Raw genomic sequence first — 13,094 nt, 5'->3', positions numbered from 1 at the left:
CTCATTTCTCGCCACTCTATAATTCTCCTTATTTAGTATATTCCTGCTCTTTTTCCATCTTTTCCAAGCCACATCTCTCTTTTCTTTAGCCTTAACACAAGTTGCATTAAACCAATCCTTTCTTCCTTCCTCTCTTGGTTTATACTTTGGTACAAATTTCATAACTTCTTTATAATATTTCATAAAAATCTCATATTTTTTTTGCACTTCTCTGACTTGTAACATCTTCTCCCAATCTAATGTTCTAAAATAATTTTTCAAATTTTCTGTGTCCATCTTTCTATAATTCAATCTACCACTCCTGTATGTCTCATCTCTCCTTCGCTGTGTTATTGCCATCTGCATTTCCATAACCACATGATCACTCTTCCCCAATGGACATTTATATTGTATATCCCCATATAGGTACACTTCTCATGTTAACACCAAATTCAGTCTAGCCGGTTCATCATCTCCTCTATATCTAGTATTTTCTTTCACCCCTTGTTCCATCATATTTTCCATCATTAGATTAAGGAATCTCTCTCCCCATGCTTCCTCTCCAACACCACTTAGTGTGTGTGTGTGTGTGTGTGTGTGTGTGTGTGTGTGTGTGTGTGTGTGTGTGTGTGTGTGTGTATTTACCTAGTTGTATTTACCTAGTTGTAGTTTTACAGGGCCTGGGCTTTATGCTCTTGTGGTCCCATCACCATATCTACACTTGTCCATTTTTTCTTTAAAACTATGTACACTCTTTGCTGACACCACTTCCTCACACAAAGTGTTCCAAGTCTCAACACATCTTTGCGGGAAACTGAATTTTTTAACATTTCTCAGACATCGTCCCTTCCTTAGTTTCTTACTATGCGATTTTGTGCTTCTAAAGTCATATTCTTTTCTCAGGATCAGTTTCTCGTTATCCACTTCATCCATTCCGTTAATCAACTTATATACTTGTATCAGATCCCCTCTCTCTCTTCTCTGCTCCAAGGTTGGTAGATCCATAGCCTTTAGTCTCTCCTCATATGTCATCCCTTTAAATTCTGGAACAATTCTTGTAGTCATTTTTTGCAGTCTCCAATTTTCTTATGTGTTTCTTTTTATGGGGAGTCCACACAACTCCTGCATATTCCAATCTAGGTCTTATTTTAGTACTTATCAATTTCTTCATCATTTCCTTGTCCATATAGTGAAATGCTACTCCAATATTCCTTAGCAAATTATACGTCTCTCTGAAAATTCTATCAATATGGCTTACCGGTTGATTATTTTCTTCCATTGTCACTCCCAAGTCATTTTCCTTTTTTACTTTTTCTAGTTCTACTCCATCTCACATATTATAGATTCCAACTGGTCTTCTTTCACTTTTTCCCATTTCCATGACATGGCTTTTGTTCACATTGAATTCCATCTCCGATTTTTTGCTTCATTTCCAGATCTTGTTTAAGTATTCCTGTAGTATTTCACAATCCTCTTTTTGTTTAATGACTCTGCACAGTTTCGCATCGTCTGCAAACAGATTTAAGTAGCTGTTCACTCCCTCTGGCATGTCATTTATATATATGAGAAAAAGTATTGCCGCCAATACTGACCCCTGTGGCACTCCGCTGTCTACTGTTCTCCACTTGGACTTCATATCTTTAACTATTGTCCTTATTTCTCTCCCCCTTAAGTAATTCTTCATCCATCTCAATGTGCGTCTTTTTAAGCCACCCTTCTCCTCTAACTTCCATAGTAATCTTTCATGTGGCACTTTATCAAACGCCTTTTTTAGATATAAATAAATACAGTCAACCCATCCCTTTCTCTCTTGTACTTTATCAACTATTCTAGAGTAGAAACTCAATAAATTTGTCACACATGACCGACCTTTTCTAAAACCAAATTGGCTATTTGATAATATTTTGTTGTCTTCAAGAAACTCAATCCATTGCTTCTTTATTACTTTTTCACACATCTTGCATATTACACTAGTTAGTGATACCAGTTTGTAATTTAAAGGTTCTTCCTTCCTTCGCTCTTATGTATGGGAACCACCTCAGCTCTTTTCCACTCCACTGCCACTGTTCCATTTTCTATTGAGCATTTTATGATGTTGTATATTTGACTTGCTAGTTCTTCCCTACATTCTTTCAGTATCCTGCCTGAGACTTCATCTGGTCCCATTGCCTTTTCCTCATCTAGTTCCGTCATCAACTTTTTTATTTCAAGCTTGGTTACTTTATTCTCTTTCATATAGACAGTCTCTCTATTACCCTGTGGTCTTTCAAATTTGGATTCTTTAGTAAAGACCTCATGAAATTTACTATTTAACAGTTCTGCCATACTTTTTGGGTCTTCCACCATTCCGTTTTCTCCTTTTAACCTTTTTATTGTTTCTTTTTGTCTTATTTTTCCATTTATGAATCTGTAGAACAATTTTAGTTGTTCTTTACATTTTTCGACAATGTCCTTTTCATAGTTCCTTTCTTCTTCCTTTCTCACCTTAGCATATTCATTTTTTGCTGTTTTGAAGTTTTCCTTATTTTCTGGATTTCTGTTTCTTCTCCACCTTTTCCATGCTCCATCTCGTTTCTCCTTTGCCCTAGCACATCTTGCATTAAACCAATCTTTCTTTCCTTCTTCTTTAGGTCTATATTTGGGACATATTCCTGACCCCAGTTTTGTATATTTCCAAAAATAAGTTATATTTTTCTTGAACCATTAATGAGTTTTTCATCTCCTCCCAGTTTATGTTTTTAAAATAGTTCTTGAGATTCTCAACATCAGCCTTTCTGTAATTTAATCGGTCTCCTTTGTATGATTCATCTCTATCTTCCTTTCCTTCTTCTATATCTATTTCTAATATTACATGGTCACTCTTTCCCAATGGGCACTTGTATCTTATATCATCGTTAATTGGTATATCCCTTGTAAAAACTAGGTCTAATCTTGCCGGCTCATCGTTTCCTCTGAATCTTGTGTTTTCCTTTACTCTTTGGACCATCAAATTATCTATCATTAGGTTCAGGAATCTGTCTTCCCAGGCATCTTCCCCCATACCACTTTCATAATTTTCCCAGTCTACCTCCTTACAGTTGAAATCTCCTACCAATATAACTTTTCTCCTTTCCTTAATGATTCCTGTAAGACTCCTTATTGTGTCATCTATCATGTCTCTATATTCTTGGTTAGTCCATGAGTTTGTTTTTGGTGGCACATATGTTCCAATGATTGTTAACTCCTTTTTGTTAATATGCATCTTAACATAAAGTATTTCTGATTTTTCTTCCTCAAACTCCACTTGATTTACCACTATCTTCTTCCTTAACATCATCATGACTCCTCCTCCTCCTTTACCCACTGTCTCTCCTCCTTATATTATACCTTTTATCTATGTCTATTTTTATTGCCTCATTTAACTTTGTTTCCACCAGGCATACAATATCTGGTTCTTCTTTCTTTATATAATCTCTTAATTCTAATTTACTAAATAAAATCCCATCTATGTTTGTATACATCATTTTTAATCTCTTGTTCTTATCATTTTTAGTTAAACTTGCTCCATTTTTTCTCTTTTCTCTTGTGTATACCATTTCCTTATCCTGTCTCCTATAATTCTCCAGAAAAATGCCTTCTTCTCCTCCTCTGACTTTTCATTATTTTTTTCTCTTGCTTCTGCCACCAGTTTATTGTGTGTCTTCCTTTCCTCTTCGTTTCAATTTTTTCTTTATATATATATCTTTGCAACCTTCTGTTTCTCTGAGTTTTGTTTTTCTATATAGTACTACTTCTGCTGTTGCTTGTGATTTTAGTAATATCTTAATCGGTCTCACTGTTCCTTCTTGATATGGTCCCATTTTTATGGATTTCTTCTACTTCCTCTTCTAAGTTCTGTCTATCCTTGTCATTCAAATATTTTAGTAGGTCTTTTACTGATTTCATTTGGTCTTTTTCTCTTCTTGGTCTATATTTAACAATTTTTTTCTTTCAGTCCAAAAATAATTACATTGTTCTTTTTTTCCGCAATTTCTCTTACTAAATTTTCTTATTTCTTGAGGACTCCTATCATTTTGCTTGTCATATTTTCATCTCTTTCTTTTAATTGTTCTTTAAATACTTCTTGAAATGATTCCTTGCCTTTCTTATCTTGGATTCTCCATGCCTGTACTTCTTTTTTAATCACGTCTTGTACTCTTTCTTCTTCTTTGTTAACTAGATCTTTCAGCTTCTCTTTTTCTTTCTCGGCTTTACCGAGTCCTTCCATCGATTTCTTGTAGTTCGCTATTTGGACTTTTAATTCTTCATTTTCGGTTCTTAGCCTAGTTTCGTTTTCTTCCACTCTTTTTATCCCTTCTTTCAATTTCTGGAGCTCTTTATCCTGTTTTTCATTCTCTTTCATTCCCATATTCTCCTTTATCAATTTGTCTAATTTACGTTCGATAGTCAAGACTCTATCAAATAGTGAAGTTTGTGCCGTATCAAAGCCTTCAAATTCTCTTTCTCTCTCACCAACATTGTCATCATCAGCTTTCATTCTTTCCCTTGTGTGTGTGTGTGTGTTTCACTGTTTGATCTGCTGCAGTCTCTGACGAGACAGCCAGACGTTACCCTCAGCGAGCTCAGAGCTCATTATTTCCGATCTTTGGATAGGCCTGAGACCAGGCACACACCACACACTGGGACAACAAGATCACAACTCCTCGATTTACATCCCGTACCTACTCACTGCTAGGTGAACAGGGCTACGTGAAGACACACCCAATATCTCCACCCGGCAATCGAACCCGGTCCTCTGGCTTGTCCAGCGCTCTAACCACTGAGCTACCGTGTGTGTGTGTGTTTACCTAATTGTAACATACGGAAAAGAGCTATGCTCGTGTTGTCCCGTCTCCATATCTACTAATGTCCAGCTTTTTCTTAAAATCATGAATATTCCTTGCGTTGACCACTTCCACGTCTAAACTATTCCATGCTTCCACCCTTCTATGAGGAAGCTATATTTTTCACATCTCTCCTATAAGTGGCCATTTTGTGTGTGTGTTTACCTAATTGTATTTACCTAATTGTAACATACGGAAAAGAGCTATGCTCGTGTTGTCCCGTCTCCATATCTATTAATGTCCAGCTTTTCTTAAAATCATGAATATTCCTTGCGTTGACCACTTCCACGTCTAAACTATTCCATGCTTCCACCCTTCTATGAGGGAAGCTATATTTTTCACATCTCTCCTATAAGTGGCCATTTTAGTTTTTCCCATGCCCTCTCGACATTCTTCCATTCCACATACACAGATCTTCCCTATCCATTTTTCCATGCCAATCATCACTCTGTATATTGCTATCAGGTCTCCCCTTTCTCTTCTGTTTTCCAGGGTTGGAAGTTGCATTCTTTTCAGTCTGTCTTCATAAGTCAAATCTCTTAAGTCAGGCACCATTTTGTTGCAGCCCTCTGTACTTTCTCTAGTTTCCTTATGTGTTTCTTTAAGTTCGAGCCCACTGTATTGTTGCATATTCAAGCCTCGGTCTTATCATTGCAGTAATTATTTTCTTCATCATTTCTTCATCTAGATATCTGACGCCACTCTTATGTTCCTCAATAAGTTCAATACTTCTCCAATTATTTTGTTTATATGTCTCTCTGGCGATAGGTCATTGGTAATTGTCACCCCAAGGTCTTTTCTTCATGACTGGTTTTATGTCTTCATTTCCTATCTTGTACATACTCCTGATTCTTCTTTCACTCTTGCCAAACTCTATTTTCTTGCATTTTGTCGTGTTGAACTCCATTTGCCATGTACAGCTCCATTTCCATATTCTGTCCAAGTCTTCCTGGAGTAGTTCGCAATCTTTGTCACATCTCACTTTTCTTAACAATTTTGCATCGTCTGCAAATAGGCTCACATAACTGGACACCCCATCCACCATGTCATTTATGTAGACTGCGAACATTACTGGTGCCAACACTGATCCCTGTGGAACTCCACTCTCCACCAATCCCCATTCTGATGGTCTGTCCTTAATTATTGTTCTCATTTCTCTTCCTACCAAAAGTCTTCCATCCATTTTAGTAAACTGCCATGCACTCCTCCTACCATTTCAAGTTTCCAGATCAGTCTCTGGTGTGGTACCTTATCAAAGGCCTTTTTTAAATCCAGATATATTCCATCAGCCCAACCATCTCTTTCCTGTATTACATCTATCACCCTCGAATAGTAACATATCAGGTTTGTCGTGCATGAACGCCCTTTCCTAAAACCAAATTGACACTCACAAAGTATGTCATTTTTCTCCAAGAAGTCTGTCCATCTAGTCTTCACCACCCTCTCACACATCTTAGCTACCACACTTGTAAGTGACACTGGTCTATAGTTCAATGGGTCTCTCTTGTTACCTGATTTATAGATTGGGACAATGTTAGCTCTTTTCCAGTCTTGGGGCACTACACCTTCCCTTAATGAGGCATCAATTACTTCACAAACTTTTTCTGCCAATTGCTCCTGCATTCTCTTAAAATCCATCCTGATACCCCATCAGGTCCCACAGCTTTTCTCACTTCTAAACTCCCCATCATGTTCTTGATCTCCTCCACAGTTACTTGAAACTCCTTCATAATCCCTTTCTGTTCCATTACCAGTGGTTTGTCAAAAGCAGTCTCCTTTGTGAATACCTTCCGAAAGCATCCATTCATAGCCTCTGCCATTTCCTGGGATCTTCACTGTATACTCCATTTACTTCTAAACTTTCAATACTTTCTCTATTTTTGATGTTGTTGTTCACATGTCTGTAAAAAGCCTTGGTTGGTCTTTACATTTATCAATTATATCCTTTTCTTGTTTCTTTCTTTCTTCTCTTCTAATCAACACATATTCATTTCTTGCTCTTTTGTAACTTTCCCACTGCTTAATCCGTCTTTTCCTTCTCCACCTCTTCCATGCATCCTCTTTTCTTGTTCTAGCCTTTTCACATCTATCGTTAAACCAGTCCTGCTTTCCAACTTCTCTATGTTGTCTTATTGGTACAAATTTTTCTCACCTTCTTTGTATATTTTATAAATTCCTTCCACTTTTCATTTGCTCCTTAGCACTCTTGAATTTCATCCAATTTGTCTCTTGAAAGAATTTCTTTAGGTTTCCAAAATCTGTCTTGGCATAATTCCATCTTCCCACTTTATATTCTTCATTTCTTCTAGATTTCTCTTCGTCTATCACCTTGAACTCCAAAACTGCATGATCACTCTTTGCTAAAGGGCACTCCACCCTCATCTCCTCAATGACCATTGGCTCTGTACTAAAGACCAAGTCCAGTCTTGACGATGCTCCCTCTCCTCCAAACCTAGTATCTTCTTTGACCCACTGAGTTAACACATTTTCCATTGCCAGTGTCAATAGTGTATTTCCCATGTTGTCTCTGATCCTTCCATTGACCAGTCCTCCCAACACACCTCTTTACAATTAAAATCTCCCATCATTATAGTTCGTTCACAGCCACCCAACATTTCTTCCAGACATGTTCCTGTATCACTTATCATTTCTTCATATTCCTGTACTGACCATGCATTTGTCTTAGGTGGTACGTACACCACTATGTAGTGCCTCTTTTTCCTTCATTAGTTTCTGCTCTGATCTTTAGCACTTCTGCCTTTCCCATACCTTTTTCACTTGATCCACCTTTATATCTTTTTAACCAGCAACATCACTCCTCCTCCCATCTTACCTACTCTATTTCTTTTCCAAACGTTATATTTCCTTCTCCAACCTTCATCAGGTCTTCTCCTCTCTCAGTTTTGTTTCAGTAAGACCCACAATATCTGGGTTCTTGTCCCTCAAGTAATCGTTGAGTTCTAAAATCCCGATATCACTCCATTTATGTTGGAATACATTACATTTCGCTCATATGTAAGTTTCTTTAGTCCTTTCTTGCTGTACTTTTCTGGGTTATGAACCACTTCCTCAGTCTCATATCCAAGATTCTCCAGAAAAACTCTTTCTTCTCTTCTTCTGTCCTCTCTTCATTTTTTTCAAAGCCTCCTTTCTCAACTCATTTAACATTTCTCTTTCCTTTTCACCGAGATCTCTTCTCAACCAAATCTTCCTTGTTGTTTCCTGCTGGGCTAGCCTCCATGACTTCTCCACCAATTCATCTACATCCTTTTGTGACTTAAGTTTGATTCTTATTGGCCTCATACCTTCTCTTGTGAACTTTCCAATTCTATGGAAGTCCTCTATTTCTTGTACTAGGTCTTTTCCTCCTCTTGCACCACATTAATGATATTATTTATCACCTTTTTATGTTTTCTCTCTCTCCATTTTACTCGGTGTCTTATCCTCCTCCACCAAATATCACCACACATCTCTTTTTGTCTACAGTTTCCCTCACCAATGTCTCATTTGACTTAATAACGTGTGTGTGTGTGTGTGTGTGTGTGTATTTACGTAGTTGTAGTTTTACAGGGCTTGGGCTTTATGCTCATGTGGCCCCGTTTCCATATCTACACTTATCCAATTTTTCTTTAAAACTATGTACACTCTTTACTGACACCATTTCCTCACTCAAACTGTTCCAAGTCTCAACACATCTTTGTGGGAAACAAAATTTTTTAACATCTCTCAGACATCTTCCCTTCCTCAGTTTCATACTATGCAATCTTGTGCTTCTAATGTCATATTCTTCTCTCAGGATTAGTTTCTCATTATCCTCTTGATCCATTCCGTTAATCAATTTATAAACTTGTATCAGATCCCCTCTCTCTCTCCTCTGTTCCAGGGTTGGTAGATCCATAGCTTTGTCTCTCCTCATATGTCATCCCTTTAAATTCTGGAACCATTCTTGTAGTCTTTTTTTGCAGTCTCCAATTTCCTTATGTGTTTCTTTTTATGGGGAGTCCACACAACTCTTGCATATTCCAATCTAGGTCTTATTTTAGTACTAATCAATTTCTTCATCATTTCTTTGTCCATATAGTGAAATGCTAATCCAATATTCTTTATCAAATTATACGTCTCTCTGAAAATTCTATCAATATGGCTTACCGGTTGGTTGTTTTCTTCCACTGTCACTCCCAAGTCCTTTTCCTTTTTTACTTTTTCTAGTTCTATTCCATCTTCCATCTTATAGATTCCCACAGGTCGTCTTTTACTTTTTTCCCATTTCCATGACATGGCTTTTGTCCACATTGAATTCCATCTCTCATTTTTTACTCCATTTCCAGATCTTGTTTAAGTCTTTCTGTAGTATTTCATAATCCTCTTTTTCTTTAATGACTCTCCACAGTTTCGCATCGTCCGCAAACAGATTTATGTAGCTGTTCACTCCCTCTGGCATGTCGTTTATGTATACGAGAAAAAGTATTGGCGCCAATACTGACCCCTGTGGCACTCCGCTGTCGACTGCTCTCCACTTGGACTTCATATCTTTAACTATCGTCCTTATTTCTCTCCCCTTCAAGTAATTTTTCATCCATCTCAATGTGCTTCCTTTTAAGTCACCCTTCTCCTCTAACTTCCATAGTAATCTTTCATGTGGCACTTTATCAAACACCTTTTTAAATCTAAATAAATACAGTCAATCCATCCCCCTCTCTCTTGTACTTTATCAACTATTCTAGAGTAGAAACTCAATAAATTTGTTACACATGACTGACCTTTTCTAAAACCAATGTGTGTGTGTGTGTGTGTGTGTGTGTGTTTATCTAGTTGTAGTTTTATAGGGCCTGGGCTTTATGCTCGTGTGGCCCCGTTTCCATATCTACACTTATCCAATCTTACTTTAAAAGTATGCACACTCGTTGCAGACACTACTTCTTCATTCAAACTGTTCCACGTCTCAATACATCTTTGCGGGAAACTATATTTTGTAACATCTCTCAGACATCTTCCTTTTCTCAACTTTTTACTATGCGATTTTGTGCTTCTAATGTCATATTCTCTCAGGATCAGTTTCTCATTATCCACTTGGTCCATTCCGTTGATCAATTTGTAAACTTCTATCAGATCCCCTCTCTCCCTTCTTTGTTCCAGGGTTGGTAGATGCATAGCCTTTAGTCTCTCCTCATATGTCATCTCTTCAAATTCTGGAACCATTCTTGTAGCCACTTTTTTGTAGTTGCTCCAACTTCCTTATGTGTTTCTTTTTATGAGGGTCCACACTACTCTTCCATATTCCAGTCTGGGTCTTATTATAGTACTTATCAATTTCTTCATCATTTCTTTGTACATGTAGTGAAATGGTACTCCAATATTCCTTAGCAAATTATATGTCTCTCTAAAAATTCTATCAATATGACTTACCGGTTGATTGTTTTCTTCCATCGTCACTCCTAAGTCCTTTTCCTTTTTGACTTTCTTCAGTTCTACTCCATCTCTTATCTTATAGATTCCCACAGGTCGTCTTTCACTCTTTCCCATTTCCATGACATGGCGTATATCCACATTGAATTCCATTTCCCACTTTTTACCCCATTACCTGATCTTATTTAGGTCTTTTTGCAGTATTTGACAATCCTCTTTTTGCTTTATAACTCTGCACAGTTTCGTATCATCTGCAAACAGATTCATATAGCTGTTCACTCCTTCTGTCTTGTCGTTAATATAAATGAGGAAAAGTATTGGTGCCAATACTGATCCCTGTGCCACTTCGCTTTCTACTGCTCTTCACTTGGACTTCATATCTTTAACTACCGTGTGTGTGTATTTACCTAGTTTTATTGTATAGGGTTCGAGCGGGGCTCATAGTTTCCTGTCTCCATATCTCCATTTATCTAATTTGTCTTTAAAGTTATGCACACTATGTGCTGCAACAATTCCATTATGCAATGCATTCCATTTTTCCACCATTCTGTGTGGAAAACTGTATTTTCCAACATCCTTCACACACTGCCTAATCGTGATCTTCTTTTCATGTCCTCTTGTCCTTCCATCCTATTCCGTCAAAAGCATCAGGTCGTCTTTGTCTATTTTTTCAATATCATTTATTATCTTATACATTGTTATTAGATCCCCGTGTTCTCTTCTATCTTGTAAGGTTGGCAGTCCCATTTCCTTCGGTCGTTCTTCATATGTGAGGTCCTTTAATTCCCGTACCATCTTTGTAGCAATCTTCTGTATCCTTTCCAGTTTTCTTATATCTTTTTTAGAACTCGGAGACCATACCACTGCTGCATATTCCAGCCTTGGATGTATCATGCTTGTGATAATTTTTTTCATCATATCTTTATCCATATAATGAAATGCCACTCTTATATTAGTCAACATTCTATATGATAGTCCAAATATCTTATTTATGTGTTTATCAGGGCTCAGATTTTCTTGTATGATCACTCCAAGATCCTTTTCCTCTTTAGTCTTCGTTATTTGCTCCTCTCCCATGAGATAGTTCCATACTGGTCTTCTCTTACTCTTTCCTAGTTCCATTATGTGACATTTCTTGGCATTAAACTCCAATTTTTACTTCTTGCTCCATTCATAGATCTTATTTAAATCTTCCTGTAGCAGTAAACAGTCCTCTCTGTTTTTAATAACTTGCAACTTTGCATCATCAGCGAATAAATTCATATAGCTGTTTACCCCAAAGTGAATGTCGTTTACATAAACTTGAAACATTATTGGGGCTAGCACTGACCCTTGTGGCACCCCGCTAGTTACTTTGCTCCAAGATGAGTATGTATCTGTGATCACAGTTCTCATTTCTCTATCTTTCAAATAGTCTCTTGTCCATTCGAGCAAGGTTCCACGCAGTCCTATGTTCTCTAGTTTCCAAAGAAGTCTTCTGTGAGGGACTTTATCAAATGCCTTTTTAATGTCCAGGTATACTGTGTCTACCCATCCATCTCTGCTTTCAAGTCCTGCAATAACCCTGGAGTAGAAGCTTAATGAGTTTGATACACATGACTGCCCTGTCCCAAATCCAAAATGTCTGTTTGATATGACTTGCTCCTCTTCTAGAAATTTAACCCATTTTTCTTTGATAATTATTTCACATAACTTCCCTACAACACTTGTATGTGACACTGGTCTGTAGTTTAGTGATTCAGTTGCCTTTCCTCCTTTAGATATTGATATTATGTTGGCTTTCTTCCACTTTAGTGAAACTTTCTCTTCATTTATTGAACTTTTAGTTATTTCCCAAATTGGATCCAGTAATTGCTCTTTACATTCTTTTAACAACCAGCCTGATACACTATCTGGCCCCATTGCTTTCCTGACTTCGAGCTTCTCCAGTGATCTTCCAATATCCTCTTTATGAACTGCAATTTCCTGTTATCCTAGGCAATTTAATGTCCTATTAGGTTTTGTGAAGTCGTCATCTTCAGTGAATACCGTTTTGAAGGTCTCATTTATTATTTCACACATTTCTTTTCTGTTTGGTATGTCTTTCCTTATTTAATTATTTTTTCATTTGTGTGTATTTACCTATTTGTGTATTACAGGGCCCGAGCTTAGCTCTCTGTGTTCTGTCTCCTTGTCTACTCCTGTCATATCTCTCTTTCATCTGATTGACACATACCACGTCAACGACATCACTGCTCAGTTTATTCCACTTATCAATACTACGTCATTTAGACAGATGTGTTTTATTAGTTTTTTTCCTTGTCCTTGGAGATGATTACTTGTGGTCACCTTTATCAATTCTCTGTCCAATATGTCAATCTTGTTCACCAATTTATACATAGTTGTCATGTCACCCCTTGTTCTTCTCTCTTCTAATGTGGTCAGCCCCACCTCCCTCAGTCTTTCCTCATAGTCAAACTCCTTGTCAAACTCCTTGAATCCTGGTACCATCCTTGTTGCCAGCCTCTGTACCCTTTCCACCTTCTTCACATTTTTCTTCGTGTGTGTGTGTGTGTGTGTTTCTGTATTTTATGAAGAGTAATTTTCAGAGTAATTGTTGGTAAAACAATAAAGAAATGAAAGCAATACTGATGCCATTTTTTACATATATAGTGTGTGATATATATTTCTTTTAAAATATGGGGATTTGATGTTTTATATATACTAAGATACATGCACACCAAAAATCCTCTGTATCAGAAAAAAAATCATGTCTTCTAAGTAACAGGTTTCTACTCCCTTTGCAACAAATAAAGAGAACAAATGAAACTGCCTAAAGGAATCTTATTAATCTTGTCTGCAGTGCTA

The 13,094-nt window shown here is 37.2% G+C and overlaps 1 protein-coding gene across 1 annotated transcript in view; it reads left to right on the top strand.

The window, feature by feature from the left end:
* LOC123514879 overlaps positions 1-13,094 on the top strand; it is a 573,117-nt gene that overhangs the window by 255,307 nt on the left and 304,716 nt on the right. The gene's annotated exons all lie outside the window — the stretch shown is intronic.

Source organism: Portunus trituberculatus, chromosome 38 (genome assembly GCF_017591435.1).
Source record: "Portunus trituberculatus isolate SZX2019 chromosome 38, ASM1759143v1, whole genome shotgun sequence".
Taxonomy (NCBI): domain Eukaryota; kingdom Metazoa; phylum Arthropoda; class Malacostraca; order Decapoda; family Portunidae; genus Portunus; species Portunus trituberculatus.
Note: the sequence above shows the minus strand (reverse complement) of the source record. Positions and strands in the feature narration are given on the sequence as shown.